General features: G+C 40.4%; 12 non-coding genes across 12 annotated transcripts; all 12 read left to right on the top strand.

Annotated features, from left to right (window-relative positions):
* Window positions 1-111: 111 nt before the first annotated feature.
* Window positions 112-183, top strand: trnaq-cug (transfer RNA glutamine (anticodon CUG)). Its single transcript has one exon. It is a non-coding gene; the product is annotated as a tRNA-Gln (tRNA).
* A 3,769-nt stretch (window positions 184-3,952) lies between these two features.
* trnay-gua (transfer RNA tyrosine (anticodon GUA)) lies at window positions 3,953-4,026 on the top strand. Its single transcript has one exon. It is a non-coding gene; the product is annotated as a tRNA-Tyr (tRNA).
* A 385-nt stretch (window positions 4,027-4,411) lies between these two features.
* On the top strand, window positions 4,412-4,483 carry trnaq-cug (transfer RNA glutamine (anticodon CUG)). Its single transcript has one exon. It is a non-coding gene; the product is annotated as a tRNA-Gln (tRNA).
* Window positions 4,484-6,558: 2,075 nt separating this feature from the next.
* On the top strand, window positions 6,559-6,630 carry trnaq-cug (transfer RNA glutamine (anticodon CUG)). Its single transcript has one exon. It is a non-coding gene; the product is annotated as a tRNA-Gln (tRNA).
* A 1,617-nt stretch (window positions 6,631-8,247) lies between these two features.
* trnan-guu (transfer RNA asparagine (anticodon GUU)) lies at window positions 8,248-8,321 on the top strand. The gene has a single exon. It is a non-coding gene; the product is annotated as a tRNA-Asn (tRNA).
* Window positions 8,322-8,680: 359 nt separating this feature from the next.
* trnaq-cug (transfer RNA glutamine (anticodon CUG)) lies at window positions 8,681-8,752 on the top strand. Its single transcript has one exon. It is a non-coding gene; the product is annotated as a tRNA-Gln (tRNA).
* Window positions 8,753-10,830: 2,078 nt separating this feature from the next.
* trnaq-cug (transfer RNA glutamine (anticodon CUG)) lies at window positions 10,831-10,902 on the top strand. The gene has a single exon. It is a non-coding gene; the product is annotated as a tRNA-Gln (tRNA).
* A 3,760-nt stretch (window positions 10,903-14,662) lies between these two features.
* Window positions 14,663-14,736, top strand: trnan-guu (transfer RNA asparagine (anticodon GUU)). Its single transcript has one exon. It is a non-coding gene; the product is annotated as a tRNA-Asn (tRNA).
* A 385-nt stretch (window positions 14,737-15,121) lies between these two features.
* On the top strand, window positions 15,122-15,193 carry trnaq-cug (transfer RNA glutamine (anticodon CUG)). The gene has a single exon. It is a non-coding gene; the product is annotated as a tRNA-Gln (tRNA).
* A 1,615-nt stretch (window positions 15,194-16,808) lies between these two features.
* trnan-guu (transfer RNA asparagine (anticodon GUU)) lies at window positions 16,809-16,882 on the top strand. The gene has a single exon. It is a non-coding gene; the product is annotated as a tRNA-Asn (tRNA).
* Window positions 16,883-17,267: 385 nt separating this feature from the next.
* Window positions 17,268-17,339, top strand: trnaq-cug (transfer RNA glutamine (anticodon CUG)). Its single transcript has one exon. It is a non-coding gene; the product is annotated as a tRNA-Gln (tRNA).
* Window positions 17,340-20,656: 3,317 nt separating this feature from the next.
* trnaf-gaa (transfer RNA phenylalanine (anticodon GAA)) lies at window positions 20,657-20,729 on the top strand. Its single transcript has one exon. It is a non-coding gene; the product is annotated as a tRNA-Phe (tRNA).
* The last annotated feature ends 2,098 nt before the right edge of the window (window positions 20,730-22,827 follow it).

Raw genomic sequence — 22,827 nt, 5'->3', positions numbered from 1 at the left:
AAGATTAATTGCACTGTTTTCACTCCTTGTTTCTCATTTTTTTGGCAAGGGATGATTGACGTAAAGACTTGTAGCTTTGGATGACCGTTATCCTTCCAAGGAGGATTTTGCGGTTCCATGGTGTAATGGTTAGCACTCTGGACTCTGAATCCAGCAATCCGAGTTCAAATCTCGGTGGAACCTTGAGTGCCCCGAGAGCAGCGCTACTCTTTTGAAAAAGTGCAGAAACAAGAAGAATCTTTGGGTAAAATCTGTGCTTACCCCCTGAAAGGAGCCAACCAAAGCATACAAACTAAACAAAGCTGTTAAAATCTGGAGCTGGTTTTCTTATGACCAAGCTTATGATTCAACGCCTGGATTACAAAAGGCGTAAACGTTTCACCGCATTGCAAAAGAAAATCAAATGAAAAGCATTGATGTGTTGAAGGAATCCTTTGACTTGGAGAGACAGGACTTTTATAGGACTTATTATAAGCAAGAAATGAAACAAAGAAACGACCACTATAATCCTCTGACAGTAATCTTTGTTGAAACCAATCAATCAGAACTTGCGAGGGGAATCATTTCTAAATGATCTCAATGCATTGGTAATCTGGACAACGTTCTGCTAAGTATATTCTAAACCAATGGGAACGAGAAGTTAACCTGGTTTTGTCTGACCAAGAGTGTGGAAATGTAGGAACAGCCCTGAGGAAGACCACATAATCACATGCCTGAAGCGGAAAAATATGTTTTTTTTCACCACACCATGTCAAAGTGCCCATTATTCACAAGGAAATGCTAACTGCTGGAGAACCCAGCAGGCAAACCACTATCAGGTGTTTTGGGGCTGTGCTGTTGCTCAAAAATAATGGACTGAAATTCACAGGGCACTGCAGACTGTTTTTGACTTTTCCATCCCACTCAAATTTAAAACTATGTACTTGGGCCTCAACACTCCTGCCATGGACACAATAAATGGATACCCTTGGAACATACTTTTGGCTGTAGAGAAAAAGGCCATCACAAAGAAATGCTCGACACCAACCACGCCAAAGATCAAAGACTTGACTGACGTAGTAACAGACATTAGACATTGGATGAATGGAAAACAGTAACATTCAGGCTTAATTTGGATAAGCACTAATTTGATTGACTTGGACCAAGTAGGACCCTTATTTGCATTTAAATGTGATTTTGTTTTTATTTTATTTTATGTTATGTTATGTTTTATGTAACTATTAAGTTATTTTAATTACGATTTTTGCTCCCTGGTCGTGTCCTGTATTGTTTTATGTTTAATCAAAAGAAAAGAAAAAAGGACACACAGAACTAGTTCATTTTCTCGCTACGTTATTCCTGGTTCAATCCTGGGTTTCGGCAGGTGTACCTGAATGTTAGTCTTTGCTCAAAAATACAATGAATAGGAATGCTGGGTCTATTGGATATTTTGCGAGATCAGGACATAAATGGCCTGGAAAGTATCTATAAAACATAAACAGCAAGCTTTCGTTGGAACATTGTTAGCATGAACATGTTTGGTAACATGTTTGGTTTCGCTGAATGTTGTACCAAAGACCTTCTGCGTGTAGGGCAGATGTGATGACCACCACACAATGAAACCATGAAGCAGAAGTTTGCCTACTTCAATGCTGCTCTCTTTGATATATCCCAATGATCAAATGTCATACTTATTTTCAAAACAGGACATCCTGTAGAAAGGTGTGGTTCAACGGTATAGCCGTTAGCGCTCTGAATCCAGAGTTTTTCTTCATTTCTTATTGCAATTAGATGCACAAGTCTTTTATGGATATGCCTAGATTCTCGTCTCTGTGGCGCAATCGGCTAGCGCGTTCGGCTGTTAACCGAAAGGTTGGTGGTTCGAGCCCATCCAGGGACGACTGCTCACCTTGCCAGAGCAAGCAAGAAATACAATCCCAGAAGTAACCACTGTATGTAATTATGTAAGGAAACCAGGAAATCGTTATGGCGCTGCGGCTTCCTTGGTCAAAGGGCCTGTTTATTAAACAGGAAATGCCTACTTTTTGTCTATGAAAAATATTTACAAGGACAGAAAAGCCCACAAGAAGAGCCCTCAAACCCATACCTTTCTCCCTCAAGTTTACTGCTGCTACACTTTGCATTAAGAGATGGAAAAGTATTGCTGCACATCAAGATTATTTGCACTGTTTTCACTCCTTGTTTCTCATTTTTTTGGCAAGGGATGATTGATGTAAGACTTGTAGCTTTTGATGACCGTTATCCTTCCAAGGAGGAGTCTGCGGTTCCATCGTGTAATGGTTAGCACTCTGGACTCTGAATCCAGCGATCTGAGTTCATATCTCGGTGGAACCTTGAGTACCCCGAGAGCAGTGCTACTCTTTTGAAAAAGTGCAGAAACAAGAAGAATCTTTGGGTAAAATCTGTGCTTACCCCCTGAAAGGAGCCAACCAAAGCATACAAACTAAACAAAGCTGTTAAAATCTGGAGCTGGTTTTCTTATGACCAAGCTTATGATTCAACGCCTGGATTACAAAAGGCGTAAACGTTTCACCGCATTGCAAAAGAAAATCAAATGAAAAGCATTGATGTGTTGAAGGAATCCTTTGACTTGGAGAGACAGGACTTTTATAGGACTTATTATAAGCAAGAAATGAAACAAAGAAACGACCACTATAATCCTCTGACAGTAATCTTTGTTGAAACCAATCAATCAGAACTTGCGAGGGGAATCATTTCTAAATGATCTCAATGCATTGGTAATCTGGACAACGTTCTGCTAAGTATATTCTAAACCAATGGGAACGAGAAGTTAACCTGGTTTTGTCTGACCAAGAGTGTGGAAATGTAGGAACAGCCCTGAGGAAGACCACATAATCACATGCCTGAAGCGGAAAAATATGTTTTTTTTCACCACACCATGTCAAAGTGCCCATTATTCACAAGGAAATGCTAACTGCTGGAGAACCCAGCAGGCAAACCACTATCAGGTGTTTTGGGGCTGTGCTGTTGCTCAAAAATAATGGACTGAAATTCACAGGGCATTGCACACTGTTTTTGACTTTGCCATCCCACTCAAATTTAAAACTATGTACTTGGGCCTCAACACTCCTGCCATGGACACAATAAATGGATACCCTTGGAACATACTTTTGGCTGTAGAGAAAAAGGCCATCACAAAGAAATGCTCGACACCAACCACACCAAAGATCAAAGACTTGACTGACATAGTAACAGACATTAGACATTGGATGAATGGAAAACAGTGACATTCAGGCTTAATTTGGATAAGCACTAATTTGATCGACTTTGGACCAAGTAGGACCCCTATTTTCATTTAAAGGTGATTTTGTTTTTATTTTATGTTATGTTATGTTTTATGTAACTATTAAGTTCTTTTAATTACAATTTTTGCTCCCTGGTCGTGTCCTGTATTGTTTTATGTTTAATCAAAAGAAAAGAAAAAAGGACACACAGAACAAGTTCATTTTCTTGCTACGTTATTCCTGGTTCAATCCCGGGTTTCGGCATGCGTACCTGAATGTTAGTCTTTGCTCAAAAATACAATGAATAGGAATGCTGGGTCTATTGGATATTTTGCGAGATCAGGACATAAATGGCCTGGAAAGGATCTATAAAACATAAACAGCATGCTTTCGTTGGAACATTGTTAGCATGAACATGTTTGGTAACATGTTTGGTTTCGCTGAATGTTGTACCCAAGACCTTCTGCGTGTAGGGCAGATGTGATGACCACCACACAATGAAACCATGAAGCAGAAGTTTGCCTACTTCAATGCTGCTCTCTTTGATATAGCCCAATGATCAAATGTCATACTTATTTTCAAAACAGGACATCCTGTAGAAAGGTGTGGTTCAACGGTATAGCCGTTAGCGCTCTGAATCCAGAGTTTTTCTTCATTTCTTATTGCAATTAGATGCACAAGTCTTTTATGGATATGCCTAGATTCTCGTCTCTGTGGCGCAATCGGCTAGCGCGTTCGGCTGTAAACCGAAAGGTTGGTGGTTCGAGCCCACCCAGGGACGACTGCTCACCTTGCCAGAGCAAGCAAGAAATACAATCCCAGAAGTAACCACTGTATGTAATTATGTAAGGAAACCAGGAAATCGTTATGGCGCTGCAGCTTCCTTGGTCAAAGGGCCTTTTTAGTAAACAGGAAATGCCTACTCTTTTGTCTATGAACAATATTTACAAGGACAGAAAAGCCCACAAGAAGAGCCCTCAAACCCATACCTTTCTCCCTCAAGTTTACTGCTGCTACACTTTGCATTAATAGAGGGAAAAGTATTGCTGCACATCAAGATTAATTGCACTGTTTTCACTCCTTGTTTCTCATTTTTTTGGCAAGGGATGATTGACGTAAAGACTTGTAGCTTTGGATGACCGTTATCCTTCCAAGGAGGATTTTGCGGTTCCATGGTGTAATGGTTAGCACTCTGGACTCTGAATCCAGCAATCCGAGTTCAAATCTCGGTGGAACCTTGAGTGCCCCGAGAGCAGCGCTACTCTTTTGAAAAAGTGCAGAAACAAGAAGAATCTTTGGGTAAAATCTGTGATTACCCCCTGAAAGGAGCCAACCAAAGCATACAAACTAAACAAAGCTGTTAAAATCTGGAGCTGGTTTTCTTATGACCAAGCTTATGATTCAACGCCTGGATTACAAAAGGCGTAAACGTTTCACCGCATTGCAAAAGAAAATCAAATGAAAAGCATTGATGTGTTGAAGGAATCCTTTGACTTGGAGAGACAGGACTTTTATAGGACTTATTATAAGCAAGAAATGAAACAAAGAAACGACCACTATAATCCTCTGACAGTAATCTTTGTTGAAACCAATCAATCAGAACTTGCGAGGGGAATCATTTCTAAATGATCTCAATGCATTGGTAATCTGGACAACGTTCTGCTAAGTATATTCTAAACCAATGGGAACGAGAAGTTAACCTGGTTTTGTCTGACCAAGAGTGTGGAAATGTAGGAACAGCCCTGAGGAAGACCACATAATCACATGCCTGAAGCGGAAAAATATGTTTTTTTTCACCACACCATGTCAAAGTGCCCATTATTCACAAGGAAATGCTAACTGCTGGAGAACCCAGCAGGCAAACCACTATCAGGTGTTTTGGGGCTGTGCTGTTGCTCAAAAATAATGGACTGAAATTCACAGGGCATTGCACACTGTTTTTGACTTTGCCATCCCACTCAAATTTAAAACTATGTACTTGGGCCTCAACACTCCTGCCATGGACACAATAAATGGATACCCTTGGAACATACTTTTGGCTGTAGAGAAAAAGGCCATCACAAAGAAATGCTCGACACCAACCACACCAAAGATCAAAGACTTGACTGACATAGTAACAGACATTAGACATTGGATGAATGGAAAACAGTGACATTCAGGCTTAATTTGGATAAGCACTAATTTGATCGACTTTGGACCAAGTAGGACCCCTATTTTCATTTAAAGGTGATTTTGTTTTTATTTTATGTTATGTTATGTTTTATGTAACTATTAAGTTCTTTTAATTACAATTTTTGCTCCCTGGTCGTGTCCTGTATTGTTTTATGTTTAATCAAAAGAAAAGAAAAAAGGACACACAGAACAAGTTCATTTTCTTGCTACGTTATTCCTGGTTCAATCCCGGGTTTCGGCATGCGTACCTGAATGTTAGTCTTTGCTCAAAAATACAATGAATAGGAATGCTGGGTCTATTGGATATTTTGCGAGATCAGGACATAAATGGCCTGGAAAGGATCTATAAAACATAAACAGCATGCTTTCGTTGGAACATTGTTAGCATGAACATGTTTGGTAACATGTTTGGTTTCGCTGAATGTTGTACCCAAGACCTTCTGCGTGTAGGGCAGATGTGATGACCACCACACAATGAAACCATGAAGCAGAAGTTTGCCTACTTCAATGCTGCTCTCTTTGATATAGCCCAATGATCAAATGTCATACTTATTTTCAAAACAGGACATCCTGTAGAAAGGTGTGGTTCAACGGTATAGCCGTTAGCGCTCTGAATCCAGAGTTTTTCTTCATTTCTTATTGCAATTAGATGCACAAGTCTTTTATGGATATGCCTAGATTCTCGTCTCTGTGGCGCAATCGGCTAGCGCGTTCGTTTGTTAACCGAAACTTTGGTGGTTCGAGCCCATCCAGGGACGACTGCTCACCTTGCCAGAGCAAGCAAGAAATACAATCCCAGAAGTAACCACTGTATGTAATTATGTAAGGAAACCAGGAAATCGTTATGGCGCTGCAGCTTCCTTGGTCAAAGGGCCTGTTTATTAAAAAGGAAATGCCTACTTTTTGTCTATGAAAAATATTTACAAGGACAGAAAAGCCCACAAGAAGAGCCCTCAAACCCATACCTTTCTCCCTCAAGTTTACGGCTGCTACACTTTGCATTAAGAGAGGGAAAAGTATTGCTGCACTTCAAGATTATTTGCACTGTTTTCACTCCTTGTTTCTCATTTTTTTGGCAAGGGACGATTGATGTAAGACTTGTAGATTTGGATGACCGTTATCCTTCCAAGGAGGAGTCTGCGGTTCCATGGTGTAATGGTTAGCACTCTGGACTCTGAATCCAGCGATCCGAGTTCAAATCTCGGTGGAACCTTGAGTACCCCGAGAGCAGCGCTACTCTTTTGAAAAAGTGCAGAAACAAGAAGAATCTTTGGGTAAAATCTGTGCTTACCCCCTGAAAGGAGCCAACCAAAGCATACAAACTAAACAAAGCTGTTAAAATCTGGAGCTGGTTTTCTTATGACCAAGCTTATGATTCAACGCCTGGATTACAAAAGGCGTAAACGTTTCACCGCATTGCAAAAGAAAATCAAATGAAAAGCATTGATGTGTTGAAGGAATCCTTTGACTTGGAGTGACAGGACTTTTATAGGACTTATTATAAGCAAGAAATGAAACAAAGAAACGACCACTATAATCCTCTGACAGTAATCTTTGTTGAAACCAATCAATCAGAACTTGCGAGGGGAATCATTTCTAAATGATCTCAATGCATTGGTAATCTGGACAACGTTCTGCTAAGTATATTCTAAGCCAATGGGAACGAGAAGTTAACCTGGTTTTGTCTGACCAAGAGTGTGGAAATGTAGGAACAGCCCTGAGGAAGACCACATAATCACATGCCTGAAGCGGAAAAATATGTTTTTTTTCACCACACCATGTCAAAGTGCCCATTATTCACAAGGAAATGCTAACTGCTGGAGAACCCAGCAGGCAAACCACTATCAGGTGTTTTGGGGCTGTGCTGTTGCTCAAAAATAATGGACTGTAATTCACAGGGCACTGCAGACTGTTTTTGACTTTTCCATCCCACTCAAATTTAAAACTATGTACTTGGGCCTCAACACTCCTGCCATGGACACAATAAATGGATACCCTTGGAACATACTTTTGGCTGTAGAGAAAAAGGCCATCACAAAGAAATGCTCGACACCAACCACGCCAACGATCAAAGACTTGACTGACATAGTAACAGACATTAGACATTGGATGAATGGAAAACAGTGACATTCAGGCTTAATTTGGATAAGCACTAATTTGATTGACTTGGACCAAGTAGGACCCTTATTTTCATTTTAATGTGATTTTGTTTTTATTTTATTTTATGTTATGTTTTATGTAACTATTAAGTTATTTTAATTACGATTTTTGCTCCCTGGTCGTGTCCTGTATTGTTTTATGTTTAATCAAAAGAAAAGAAAAAAGGACACACAGAACTAGTTCATTTTCTCGCTACGTTATTCCTGGTTCAATCCCGGGTTTCGGCATGTGTACCTGAATGTTAGTCTTTGCTCAAAAATACAATGAATAGGAATGCTGGGTCTATTGGATATTTTGCGAGATCAGGACATAAATGGCCTGGAAAGGATCTATAAAACATAAACAGCATGCTTTCGTTGGAACATTGTTAGCATGAACATGTTTGGTAACATGTTTGGTTTCGCTGAATGTTGTACCCAAGACCTTCTGCGTGTAGGGCAGATGTGATGACCACCACACAATGAAACCATGAAGCAGAAGTTTGCCTACTTCAATGCTGCTCTCTTTGATATAGCCCAATGATCAAATGTCATACTTATTTTCAAAACAGGACATCCTGTAGAAAGGTGTGGTTCAACGGTATAGCCGTTAGCGCTCTGAATCCAGAGTTTTTCTTCATTTCTTATTGCAATTAGATGCACAAGTCTTTTATGGATATGCCTAGATTCTTGTCTCTGTGGCGCAATCGGCTAGCGCGTTCGGCTGTTAACCGAAAGGTTGGTGGTTCGAGCCCACCCAGGGACGACTGCTCACCTTGCCAGAGCAAGCAAGAAATACAATGCCAGAAGTAACCACTGTATGTAATTATGTAAGGAAACCAGGAAATCGTTATGGCGCTGCGGCTTCCTTGGTCAAAGGGCCTGTTTAGTAAACAGGAAATGCCTACTCTTTTGTGTATGAAAAATATTTACAAGGACAGAAAAGCCCACAAGAAGAGCCCTCAAACCCATACCTTTCTCCCTCAAGTTTACTGCTGCTACACTTTGCATTAAGAGAGGGAAAAGTATTGCTGCACATCAAGATTATTTGCACTGTTTTAACTCCTTGTTTCTCATTTTTTTGGCAAGGGATGATTGACGTAAAGACTCCAAGGAGGAGTCTGCGGTTCCATGGTGTAATGGTTAGCACTCTGTACTCTGAATCCAGCGATCCGAGTTTAAATCTCGGTGGAACCTTGAGTGCCCCGAGAGCAGCGCTACTCTTTTGAAAAAGTGCAGAAACAAGAAGAATCTTTGGGTAAATTCTGTGCTTACCCCCTGAAAGGAGCTAACCAAAGCATACAAACTAAACAAAGCTGTTAAAATCTGGAGCTGGTTTTCTTATGACCAAGCTTATGATTCAACGCCTGGATTACAAAAGGCGTAAACGTTTCACCGCATTGCAAAAGAAAATCAAATGAAAAGCATTGATGTGTTGAAGGAATCCTTTGACTTGGAGAGACAGGACTTTTATAGGACTTATTATAAGCAAGAAATGAAACAAAGAAATGACCACTATAATCCTCTGACAGTAATCTTTGTTGAAACCAATCAATCAGAACTTGCGAGGGGAATCATTTCTAAATGATCTCAATGCATTGGTAATCTGGACAACGTTCTGCTAAGTATATTCTAAACCAATGGGAACGAGAAGTTAACCTGGATTTGTCTGACCAAGAGTGTGGAAATGTAGGAACAGCCCTGAGGAAGACCACAAAATCACATGCCTGAAGGGGAAAAATATGTTTTTTTCACCACACCATGTCAAAGTGCCCATTATTCACAAGGAAATGCTAACTGCTGGAGAACCCAGCAGGCAAACCACTATCAGGTGTTTTGGGGCTGTGCTGTTGCTCAAAAATAATGGACTGAAATTCACAGGGCACTGCAGACTGTTTTTGACTTTTCCATCCCACTCAAATTTAAAACTATGTACTTGGGCCTCAACACTCCTGCCATGGACACAATAAATGGATACCCTTGGAACATACTATTGGCTGTAGAGAAAAAGGCCATCACAAAGAAATGCTCGACACCAACCACGCCAAAGATCAAAGACTTGACTGACGTAGTAACAGACATTAGACATTGGATGAATGGAAAACAGTAACATTCAGGCTTAATTTGGATAAGCACTAATTTGATTGACTTGGACCAAGTAGGACCCTTATTTTCATTTAAATGTGATTTTGTTTTTATTTTATTTTATGTTATGTTATGTTTTATGTAACTATTAAGTTATTTTAATTACGATTTTTGCTCCCTGGTCGTGTCCTGTATTGTTTTATGTTTAATCAAAAGAAAAGAAAAAAGGACACACAGAACTAGTTCATTTTCTCGCTACGTTATTCCTGGTTCAATCCTGGGTTTCGGCAGGTGTACCTGAATGTTAGTCTTTGCTCAAAAATACAATGAATAGGAATGCTGGGTCTATTGGATATTTTGCGAGATCAGGACATAAATGGCCTGGAAAGGATCTATAAAACATAAACAGCATGCTTTCGTTGGAACATTGTTAGCATGAACATGTTTGGTAACATGTTTGGTTTCGCTGAATGTTGTACCAAAGACCTTCTGCGTGTAGGGCAGATGTGATGACCACCACACAATGAAACCATGAAGCAGAAGTTTGCCTACTTCAATGCTGCTCTCTTTGATATATCCCAATGATCAAATGTCATACTTATTTTCAAAACAGGACATCCTGTAGAAAGGTGTGGTTCAACGGTATAGCCGTTAGCGCTCTGAATCCAGAGTTTTTCTTCATTTCTTATTGCAATTAGATGCACAAGTCTTTTATGGATATGCCTAGATTCTCGTCTCTGTGGCGCAATCGGCTAGCGCGTTCGGCTGTTAACCGAAAGGTTGGTGGTTAGAGCCCACCCAGGGACGACTGCTCACCTTGTCAGAGCAAGCAAGAAATACAATCCCAGAAGTAACCACTGTATGTAATTATGTAAGGAAACCAGGAAATCGTTATGGCGCTGCGGCTTCCTTGGTCAAAGGGCCTGTTTATTAAACAGGAAATGCCTACTTTTTGTCTATGAAAAATATTTACAAGGACAGAAAAGCCCACAAGAAGAGCCCTCAAACCCATACCTTTCTCCCTCAAGTTTACTGCTGCTACACTTTGCATTAAGAGAGGGAAAAGTATTGCTGCACATCAAGATTATTTGCACTGTTTTCACTCCTTGTTTCTCATTTTTTTGGCAAGGGATGATTGATGTAAGACTTGTAGCTTTGGATGACCGTTATCCTTCCAAGGAGGAGTCTGCGGTTCCATGGTGTAATGGTTAGCACTCTGGACTCTGAATCCAGCGATCTGAGTTCATATCTCGGTGGAACCTTGAGTACCCCGAGAGCAGTGCTACTCTTTTGAAAAAGTGCAGAAACAAGAAGAATCTTTGGGTAAAATCTGTGCTTACCCCCTGAAAGGAGCCAACCAAAGCATACAAACTAAACAAAGCTGTTAAAATCTGGAGCTGGTTTTCTTATGACCAAGCTTATGATTCAACGCCTGGATTACAAAAGGCGTAAACGTTTCACCGCATTGCAAAAGAAAATCAAATGAAAAGCATTGATGTGTTGAAGGAATCCTTTGACTTGGAGAGACAGGACTTTTATAGGACTTATTATAAGCAAGAAATGAAACAAAGAAACGACCACTATAATCCTCTGACAGTAATCTTTGTTGAAACCAATCAATCAGAACTTGCGAGGGGAATCATTTCTAAATGATCTCAATGCATTGGTAATCTGGACAACGTTCTGCTAAGTATATTCTAAACCAATGGGAACGAGAAGTTAACCTGGTTTTGTCTGACCAAGAGTGTGGAAATGTAGGAACAGCCCTGAGGAAGACCACATAATCACATGCCTGAAGCGGAAAAATATGTTTTTTTTCACCACACCATGTCAAAGTGCCCATTATTCACAAGGAAATGCTAACTGCTGGAGAACCCAGCAGGCAAACCACTATCAGGTGTTTTGGGGCTGTGCTGTTGCTCAAAAATAATGGACTGAAATTCACAGGGTATTGCTCACTGTTTTTGACTTTGCCATCCCACTCAAATTTAAAACTATGTACTTGGGCCTCAACACTCCTGCCATGGACACAATAAATGGATACCCTTGGAACATACTTTTGGCTGTAGAGAAAAAGGCCATCACAAAGAAATGCTCGACACCAACCACGCCAACGATCAAAGACTTGACTGACATAGTAACAGACATTAGACATTGGATGAATGGAAAACAGTGACATTCAGGCTTAATTTGGATAAGCACTAATTTGATCGACTTTGGACCAAGTAGGACCCCTATTTTCATTTAAAGGTGATTTTGTTTTTATTTTATGTTATGTTATGTTTTATGTAACTATTAAGTTCTTTTAATTACAATTTTTGCTCCCTGGTCGTGTCCTGTATTGTTTTATGTTTAATCAAAAGAAAAGAAAAAAGGACACACAGAACAAGTTCATTTTCTTGCTACGTTATTCCTGGTTCAATCCCGGGTTTCGGCATGCGTACCTGAATGTTAGTCTTTGCTCAAAAATACAATGAATAGGAATGCTGGGTCTATTGGATATTTTGCGAGATCAGGACATAAATGGCCTGGAAAGGATCTATAAAACATAAACAGCATGCTTTCGTTGGAACATTGTTAGCATGAACATGTTTGGTAACATGTTTGGTTTCGCTGAATGTTGTACCCAAGACCTTCTGCGTGTAGGGCAGATGTGATGACCACCACACAATGAAACCATGAAGCAGAAGTTTGCCTACTTCAATGCTGCTCTCTTTGATATAGCCCAATGATCAAATGTCATACTTATTTTCAAAACAGGACATCCTGTAGAAAGGTGTGGTTCAACGGTATAGCCGTTAGCGCTCTGAATCCAGAGTTTTTCTTCATTTCTTATTGCAATTAGATGCACAAGTCTTTTATGGATATGCCTAGATTCTCGTCTCTGTGGCGCAATCGGCTAGCGCGTTCGGCTGTTAACTGAAAGGTTGGTGGTTAGAGCCCACCCAGGGACGACTGCTCACCTTGTCAGAGCAAGCAAGAAATACAATCCCAGAAGTAACCACTGTATGTAATTATGTAAGGAAACCAGGAAATCGTTATGGCGCTGCGGCTTCCTTGGTCAAAGGGCCTGTTTATTAAACAGGAAATGCCTACTTTTTGTCTATGAAAAATATTTACAAGGACAGAAAAGCCCACAAGAAGAGCCCTCAAACCCATACCTTTCTCCCTCAAGTTTACTGCTGCTACACTTTGCATTAAGAGAGGGAAAAGTATTGCTGCACATCAAGATTATTTGCACTGTTTTCACTCCTTGTTTCTCATTTTTTTGGCAAGGGATGATTGATGTAAGACTTGTAGCTTTGGATGACCGTTATCCTTCCAAGGAGGAGTCTGCGGTTCCATGGTGTAATGGTTAGCACTCTGGACTCTGAATCCAGCGATCCTATTTCAAATCTCGGTGGAACCTTGAGTACCCCGAGAGCAGCGCTACTCTTTTGAAAAAGTGCAGAAACAAGAAGAATCTTTGGGTAAAATCTGTGCTTACCCCCTGAAAGGAGCCAACCAAAGCATACAAACTAAACAAAGCTGTTAAAATCTGGAGCTGGTTTTCTTATGACCAAGCTTATGATTCAACGCCTGGATTACAAAAGGCGTAAACGTTTCACCGCATCGCAAAAGAAAATCAAATGAAAAGCATTGATGTGTTGAAGGAATCCTTTGACTTGGAGAGACAGGACTTTTATAGGACTTATTATAAGCAAGAAATGAAACAAAGAAACGACCACTATAATCCTCTGACAGTAATCTTTGTTGAAACCAATCAATCAGAACTTGCGAGGGGAATCATTTCTAAATGATCTCAATGCATTGGTAATCTGGACAACGTTCTGCTAAGTATATTCTAAACCAATGGGAACGAGAAGTTAACCTGGTTTTGTCTGACCAAGAGTGTGGAAATGTAGGAACAGCCCTGAGGAAGACCACATAATCACATGCCTGAAGGGGAAAAATATGTTTTTTTTTCACCACACCATGTCAAAGTGCCCATTATTCACAAGGAAATGCTAACTGCTGGAGAACCCAGCAGGCAAACCACTATCAGGTGTTTTGGGGCTGTGCTGTTGCTCAAAAATAATGGACTGAAATTCACAGGGCACTGCAGACTGTTTTTGACTTTTCCATCCCACTCAAATTTAAAACTATGTACTTGGGCCTCAACACTCCTGCCATGGACACAATAAATGGATACCCTTGGAACATACTTTTGGCTGTAGAGAAAAAGGCCATCACAAAGAAATGCTCGACACCAACCACGCCAAAGATCAAAGACTTGACTGACGTAGTAACAGACATTAGACATTGGATGAATGGAAAACAGTAACATTCAGGCTTAATTTGGATAAGCACTAATTTGATTGACTTGGACCAAGTAGGACCCTTATTTTCATTTTAATGTGATTTTGTTTTTATTTTATGTTATGTTTTATGTAACTATTAAGTTCTTTTAATTACGATTTTTGCTCCCTGGTCGTGTCCTGTATTGTTTTATGTTTAATCAAAAGAAAAGAAAAAAGGACACACAGAACTAGTTCATTTTCTCGCTACGTTATTCCTGGTTCAATCCCGGGTTTCGGCATGTGTACCTGAATGTTAGTCTTTGCTCAAAAATACAATGAATAGGAATGCTGGGTCTATTGGATATTTTGCGAGATCAGGACATAAATGGCCTGGAAAGGATCTATAAAACATAAACAGCATGCTTTCGTTGGAACATTGTTAGCATGAACATGTTTGGTAACATGTTTGGTTTCGCTGAATGTTGTACCCAAGACCTTCTGCGTGTAGGGCAGATGTGATGACCACCACACAATGAAACCATGAAGCAGAAGTTTGCCTACTTCAATGCTGCTCTCTTTGATATAGCCCAATGATCAAATGTCATACTTATTTTCAAAACAGGACATCCTGTAGAAAGGTGTGGTTCAACGGTATAGCCGTTAGCGCTCTGAATCCAGAGTTTTTCTTCATTTCTTATTGCAATTAGATGCACAAGTCTTTTATGGATATGCCTAGATTCTCGTCTCTGTGGCGCAATCGGCTAGCGCGTTCGGCTGTTAACCGAAAGGTTGGTGGTTCGAGCCCACCCAGGGACGACTGCTCACCTTGCCAGAGCAAGCAAGAAATACAATGCCAGAAGTAACCACTGTATGTAATTATGTAAGGAAACCAGGAAATCGTTATGGCGCTGCGGCTTCCTTGGTCAAAGGGCCTGTTTAGTAAACAGGAAATGCCTACTCTTTTGTCTATGAAAAATATTTACAAGGACAGAAAAGCCCACAAGAAGAGCCCTCAAACCCATACCTTTCTCCCTCAAGTTTACTGCTGCTACACTTTGCATTAAGAGAGGGAAAAGTATTGCTGCACATCAAGATTATTTGCACTGTTTTCACTCCTTGTTTCTCATTTTTTTGGCAAGGGATGATTGACGTAAAGACTTGTAGCTTTGGATGACCGTTATCCTTCCAAGGAGGAGTCTGCGGTTCCATGGTGTAATGGTTAGCACTCTGGACTCTGAATCCAGCGATCCGAGTTTAAATCTCGGTGGAACCTTGAGTCACCGAGAGCAGCGCTACTCTTTTGAAAAAGTGCAGAAACATGAAGAATCTTTGGGTAAAATCTGTGCTTACCCCCTGAAAGGAGCTAACCAAAGCATGCAAACTAAACAAAGCTGTTAAAATCTGGAGCTGGTTTTCTTATGACCAAGCTTATGATTCAACGCCTGGATTACAAAAGGCGTAAACGTTTCACCGCATTGCAAAAGAAAATCAAATGAAAAGCATTGATGTGTTGAAGGAATCCTTTGACTTGGAGAGACAGGACTTTTATAGGACTTATTATAAGCAAGAAATGAAACAAAGAAATGACCACTATAATCCTCTGACAGTAATCTTTGTTGAAACCAATCAATCAGAACTTGCGAGGGGAATCATTTCTAAATGATCTCAATGCATTGGTAATCTGAACAACGTTCTGTTAAGTATATTCTAAACCAATGGGAACGAGAAGTTAACCTGGTTTTGTCTGACCAAGAGTGTGGAAATGTAGGAACAGCCCTGAGGAAGACCACAAAATCACATGCCTGAAGGGGAAAAATATGTTTTTTTCACCACACCATGTCAAAGTGCCCATTATTCACAAGGAAATGCTAACTGCTGGAGAACCCAGCAGGCAAACCACTATCAGGTGTGTTGGGGCTGTGCTGTTGCTCAAAAATAATGGACTGAAATTCACAGGGCACTGCAGACTGTTTTTGACTTTTCCATCCCACTCAAATTTAAAACTATGTACTTGGGCCTCAACACTCCTGCCATGGACACAATAAATGGATACCCTTGGAACATACTTTTGGCTGTAGAGAAAAAGGCCATCACAAAGAAATGCTCGACACCAACCACGCCAACGATCAAAGACTTGACTGACAAAGTAACAGACATTAGACATTGGATGAATGGAAAACAGTGACATTCAGGCTTAACTTGGATAAGCACTAATTTGATCGACTTGGACCAAGTAGGCCCCCTATTTTCATTTAAATGTGATTTTGTTTTTATTTTATGTTATGTTATGTTTTATGTAACTATTAAGTTCTTTTAATTACGATTTTTGCTCCCTGGTCGTGTCCTGTATTGTTTTATGTTTAATCAAAAGAAAAGAAAAAAGGACACACAGAACTAGTTCATTTTCTCGCTACGTTATTCCTGGTTCAATCCCGGGTTTCGGCATGTGTACCTGAATGTTAGTCTTTGCTCAAAAATACAATGAATAGGAATGCTGGGTCTATTGGATATTTTGCGAGATCAGGACATAAATGGCCTGGAAAGGATCTATAAAACATAAACAGCATGCTTTCGTTGGAACATTGTTAGCATGAACATGTTTGGTAACATGTTTGGTTTCGCTGAATGTTGTACCCAAGACCTTCTGCGTGTAGGGCAGATGTGATGACCACCACACAATGAAACCATGAAGCAGAAGTTTGCCTACTTCAATGCTGCTCTCTTTGATATAGCCCAATGATCAAATGTCATACTTATTTTCAAAACAGGACATCCTGTAGAAAGGTGTGGTTCAACGGTATAGCCGTTAGCGCTCTGAATCCAGAGTTTTTCTTCATTTCTTATTGCAATTAGATGCACAAGTCTTTTATGGATATGCCTAGATTCTCGTCTCTGTGGCGCAATCGGCTAGCGCGTTCGGCTGTTAACCGAAAGGTTGGTGGTTCGAGCCCACCCAGGGACGACTGCTCACCTTGCCAGAGCAAGCAAGAAATACAATGCCAGAAGTAACCACTGTATGTAATTATGTAAGGAAACCAGGAAATCGTTATGGCGCTGCGGCTTCCTTGGTCAAAGGGCCTGTTTAGTAAACAGGAAATGCCTACTCTTTTGTCTATGAAAAATATTTACAAGGACAGAAAAGCCCACAAGAAGAGCCCTCAAACCCATACCTTTCTCCCTCAAGTTTACTGCTGCTACACTTTGCATTAAGAGAGGGAAAAGTATTGCTGCACATCAAGATTATTTGCACTGTTTTCACTCCTTGTTTCTCATTTTTTTGGCAAGGGATGATTGACGTAAAGACTTGTAGCTTTGGATGACCGTTATCCTTCCAAGGAGGAGTCTGCGGTTCCATGGTGTAATGGTTAGCACTCTGGACTCTGAATCCAGCGATCCGAGTTTAAATCTCGGTGGAACCTTGAGTCACCGAGAGCAGCGCTACTCTTTTGAAAAAGTGCAGAAACATGAAGAATCTTTGGGTAAAATCTGTGCTTACCCCCTGAAAGGAGCTAACCAAAGCATGCAAACTAAACAAAGCTGTTAAAATCTGGAGCTGGTTTTCTTATGACCAAGCTTATGATTCAACGCCTGGATTACAAAAGGCGTAAACGTTTCACCGCATTGCAAAAGAAAATCAAATGAAAAGCATTGATGTGTTGAAGGAATCCTTTGACTTGGAGAGACAGGACTTTTATAGGACTTATTATAAGCAAGAAATGAAACAAAGAAATGACCACTATAATCCTCTGACAGTAATCTTTGTTGAAACCAATCAATCAGAACTTGCGAGGGGAATCATTTCTAAATGATCTCAATGCATTGGTAATCTGAACAACGTTCTGTTAAGTATATTCTAAACCAATGGGAACGAGAAGTTAACCTGGTTTTGTCTGACCAAGAGTGTGGAAATGTAGGAACAGCCCTGAGGAAGACCACAAAATCACATGCCTGAAGGGGAAAAATATGTTTTTTTCACCACACCATGTCAAAGTGCCCATTATTCACAAGGAAATGCTAACTGCTGGAGAACCCAGCAGGCAAACCACTATCAGGTGTGTTGGGGCTGTGCTGTTGCTCAAAAATAATGGACTGAAATTCACAGGGCACTGCAGACTGTTTTTGACTTTTCCATCCCACTCAAATTTAAAACTATGTACTTGGGCCTCAACACTCCTGCCATGGACACAATAAATGGATACCCTTGGAACATACTTTTGGCTGTAGAGAAAAAGGCCATCACAAAGAAATGCTCGACACCAACCACGCCAACGATCAAAGACTTGACTGACAAAGTAACAGACATTAGACATTGGATGAATGGAAAACAGTGACATTCAGGCTTAACTTGGATAAGCACTAATTTGATCGACTTGGACCAAGTAGGCCCCCTATTTTCATTTAAATGTGATTTTGTTTTTATTTTATGTTATGTTATGTTTTATGTAACTATTAAGTTCTTTTAATTACGATTTTTGCTCCCTGGTCGTGTCCTGTATTGTTTTATGTTTAATCAAAAGAAAAGAAAAAAGGACACACAGAACTAGTTCATTTTCTCGCTACGTTATTCCTGGTTCAATCCCGGGTTTCGGCATGTGTACCTGAATGTTAGTCTTTGCTCAAAAATACAATGAATAGGAATGCTGGGTCTATTGGATATTTTGCGAGATCAGGACATAAATGGCCTGGAAAGGATCTATAAAACATAAACAGCATGCTTTCGTTGGAACATTGTTAGCATGAACATGTTTGGTAACATGTTTGGTTTCGCTGAATGTTGTACCCAAGACCTTCTGCGTGTAGGGCAGATGTGATGACCACCACACAATGAAACCATGAAGCAGAAGTTTGCCTACTTCAATGCTGCTCTCTTTGATATAGCCCAATGATCAAATGTCATACTTATTTTCAAAACAGGACATCCTGTAGAAAGGTGTGGTTCAACGGTATAGCGGTTAGCGCTCTGAATCCAGAGTTTTTCTTCATTTCTAATTGCAATTAGAGGGGTAACCCTTTCATGGGTATGTTAAGATTCTCGCCTCTGTGGCGCAATCGGCTAGTGCGTTCTGCTGATAGGTGAAAGGTTGGTGGTTTGAGCCCACCCAGGGACGACTGCTCACCTTGCCAGAGCAAGCAAGAGATACAATCCCAGAAGTAATCACTGTATGTAATTATGTAAGGAAACCAGGAAATCATTACGGCGCTGGGGCTTCCTTGGTCAAAGGGCCTGTTTAGTTAACAGGAAATGCCTACTCTTTTGTCTATGAAAAATATTTACAAGGACAGTAAAGCCCACAAGAAGAGCCCTCAAACCCATACCTTTCTCCCTCAAGTTTACTGCTGCTACACTTTGCATTAAGAGAGGGAAAAGTATTGCTGCACATCAAGATTGTTTGCACTGTTTGCACTCCTTGTTTCTCATTTTTTGGGCAAGGGATGATTGATGTAAAGACTTGTAGCTTTGGATCACCGTTATCCTTCCAAGGAGCAGTCTGCGGTTCCATGGTGTAATGGTTAGCACACTTTGAATCCAGCGATCCGAGTTCAAATCTCAGTGGAACCTTGAGTACCCCGAGAGTAGCGTTACTCTTTTGAAAAAGTGCAGAAACATGAAGAATCTTTGGGTAAAATCTGTGCTTACGCCCTGAAAGGAGCTAACCAAAGCATACAAACTAAACAAAGCTGTTAAAATCTGGAGCTGGTTTTCTTATGACCAAGCTTATGATTCAACGCCTGGATTACAAAAGGCGTAAACGTTTCACCGCATTGCAAAAGAAACTCAAATGAAAAGCATTGATGTGTTGAAGGAATCCTTTGACTTGGAGAGACAGGACTTTTATAGGACTTATTATAAGCAAGAAATGAAACAAAGAAATGACCACTATAATCCTCTGACAGTAATCTTCGTTGAAGCCAATCAATCAGAACTTGCGAGGGAATCATTTCTAAATGATCTCAATGCATTGGTAATCTGGACAACGTTCTGCTAAGTATATTCTAAACCAATGGGAACGAGAAGTGAACCTGGTTTTGTCTGACCAAGAGTGTGGAAATGTAGGAACAGCCCTGAGGAAGACCACAAAATCACATGCCTGAAGGGGAAAAATATGTTTTTTTCACCAAACCATGTCAAAGTGCCCATTATTCACAAGGAAATGCTAACTGCTGGAGAACCCAGCAGGGAAACCACTATCAGGTGTTTTGGGGCAGTGCTGTTGCTCAAAAATAATGGACTGAAATTCACAGGGCACTGCAGACTGTTTTTGACTTTGCCATCCCACTCAAATTTAAAACTATGTACTTGGGCCTCAACACTCCTGCCATGGACAAAATAAATGGATACCCTTGGAACATACTTTTGGCTGTAGAGAAAAAGGCCATCACAAAGAAATGCTCGACACCAACCACGCCAACGATCAAAGACTTGACTGACATAGTAACAGACATTAGACATTGGATGAATGGAAAACAGTGACATTCAGGCTTAATTTGGATAAGCACTAATTTGATCGACTTTGGACCAAGTAGGACCCCTATTTTCATTTAAATGTGATTTTGTATTTATTTTATGTTTAGTGCTATTTATGTTCTTTTTATTTCGATTTTTGCTCTCTGGTCGTGTCCTGTATTGTTTTATGTTTAATCGAAAGAAAAGAAAAAAGGACACACAGAACTAGTTCATTTTCTCGCTACGTTATGCCACACGTTTCCCTCCCTTGCCTAATATGTAGATAAAGTAGCCGAAATAGCTCAGTTGGGAGAGCGTTAGACTGAAGATCTAAAGGTGCCTGGTTCATTCCCGGGTTTCGGCAGGTGTACCTGAACGCTAGTCTTTGCTCAAAAATACAATGAATAGGAATGCTGGGTCTATTGGGTATTTTGCGAGATCAGGACATAAATGGCCTGGAAAGGATCTATGAAACATAAACAGCATGCTTTCGTTGGAACATTGTTAGCATGAACATGTTTGGTAACATGTTTGGTTTTGCTGAATGTTGTACCCAAGACCTTCTGCGTGTAGGGCAGATGTGATGACCACCACATAATGAAACCAAGAAGCAGAAGTTTGCCTACTTCAATGCTGCGCTCTTTGATATAGCCCAATGATCAAATGTCATACTTATTTTCAAAACAGGACATCCTGTAGAAAGGTGTGGTTCAACGGTATAGCGGTTAGCGCTCTGAATCCAGAGTTTTTCTTCATTTCTAATTGCAATTAGAGGGGTAACCCTTTTATGGGTATGTCAAGATTCTCGCCTCTGTGGCGCAATCGGCTAGCGTGTTCTGCTGATAGGCAAAAGGTTGGTGGTTCGAGCCCACCCAGGGTTGACTGCTCACCTTGCCAGAGCAAGCAAGAGATACAATCCCAGAAGTAACCACTGTATGTAATTATGTAAGGAAACCAGGAAATCATTACGGCGCTGGGGCTTCCTTGGTCAAAGGGCCTGTTTAGTAAAAAGGAAATGCCTACTCTTTTGTCTATGAAAAATATTTACAAGGACAGTAAAGCCCACAAGAAGATCCCTCATACCTTTCTCCCTCAAGTTTACTGCTGCTACACTTTGCATTAAGAGAGGGAAAAGTATTGCTGCACATCAAGATTGTTTGCACTGTTTGCACTCCTTGTTTCTCATTTTTTGGGCAAGGGATGATTGATGTAAAGACTTGTAGCTTTGGATCACCGTTATCCTTCCAAGGAGCAGTCTGCGGTTCCATGGTGTAATGGTTAGCACACTTTGAATCCAGCGATCCGAGTTCAAATCTCAGTGGAACCTTGAGTGCCCCGAGAGTAGCGTTACTCTTTTGAAAAAGTGCAGAAACATGAAGAATCTTTGGGTAAAATCTGTGCTTACGCCCTGAAAGGAGCTAACCAAAGCATACAAACTAAACAAAGCTGTTAAAATCTGGAGCTGGTTTTCTCAAGACCAAGCTTATGATTCAACGCCTGGATTACAAAAGGCGTAAACGTTTCACCGCATTGCAAAAGAAACTCAAATGAAAAGCATTGACGTGTTGAAGGAATCCTTTGACTTGGAGAGACAGGACTTTTATAGGACTTATTATAAGCAAGAAATGAAACAAAGAAATGACCACTATGATCCTCTGACAGTAATCTTCGTTGAAGCCAATCAATCAGAACTTGCGAGGGGAATCATTTCTAAATGATCTCAATGCATTGGTAATCTGGACAACGTTCTGCTAAGTATATTCTAAACCAATAGGAACGAGAAGTGAACCTGGTTTTGTCTGACCAAGAGTGTGGAAATGTAGGAACAGCCCTGAGGAAGACCACAAAATCACTTGCCTGAAGGGGAAAAATATGTTTTTTTCACCACACCATGTCAAAGTGCCCATTATTCACAAGGAAATGCTAACTGCTGGAGAACCCAGCAGGCAAACCACTATCAGGTGTTTTGGGGCTGTGCTGTTGCTCAAAAATAATGGACTGAAATTCACAGGGCACTGCAGACTGTTTTTGACTTTGCCATCCCACTCAAATTTAAAACTATGTACTTGGGCCTCAACACTCCTGCCATGGACACAATAAATGGATACCCTTGGAACATATTTTTGGCTGTAGAGAAAAAGGCCATCACAAAGAAATGCTCGACACCAACCACGCCAACGATCAAAGACTTGACTGACATAGTAACAGACATTAGACATTGGATGAATGGAAAACAGTGACATTCAGGCTTAATTTGGATAAGCACTAATTTGATCGACTTTGGACCAAGTAGGACCCCTATTTTCATTTAAATGTGATTTTGTTTTTATTTTATGTTTAGTGCCATTTATGTTCTTTTTATTTCGATTTTTGCTCCCTGGTCGTGTCCTGTATTGTTTTATGTTTAATCGAAAGAAAAGAAAAAAGGACACACAGAACTAGTTCATTTTCTCGCTACGTTA

Source organism: Eucyclogobius newberryi, unplaced genomic scaffold (assembly GCF_026437365.1).
Source record: "Eucyclogobius newberryi isolate DKJ021-1_F unplaced genomic scaffold, fEucNew1.0.hap1 SCAF_8, whole genome shotgun sequence".
NCBI classification, from domain to species: Eukaryota; Metazoa; Chordata; class Actinopteri; order Gobiiformes; family Gobiidae; genus Eucyclogobius; species Eucyclogobius newberryi.
Note: the sequence above shows the minus strand (reverse complement) of the source record. Positions and strands in the feature narration are given on the sequence as shown.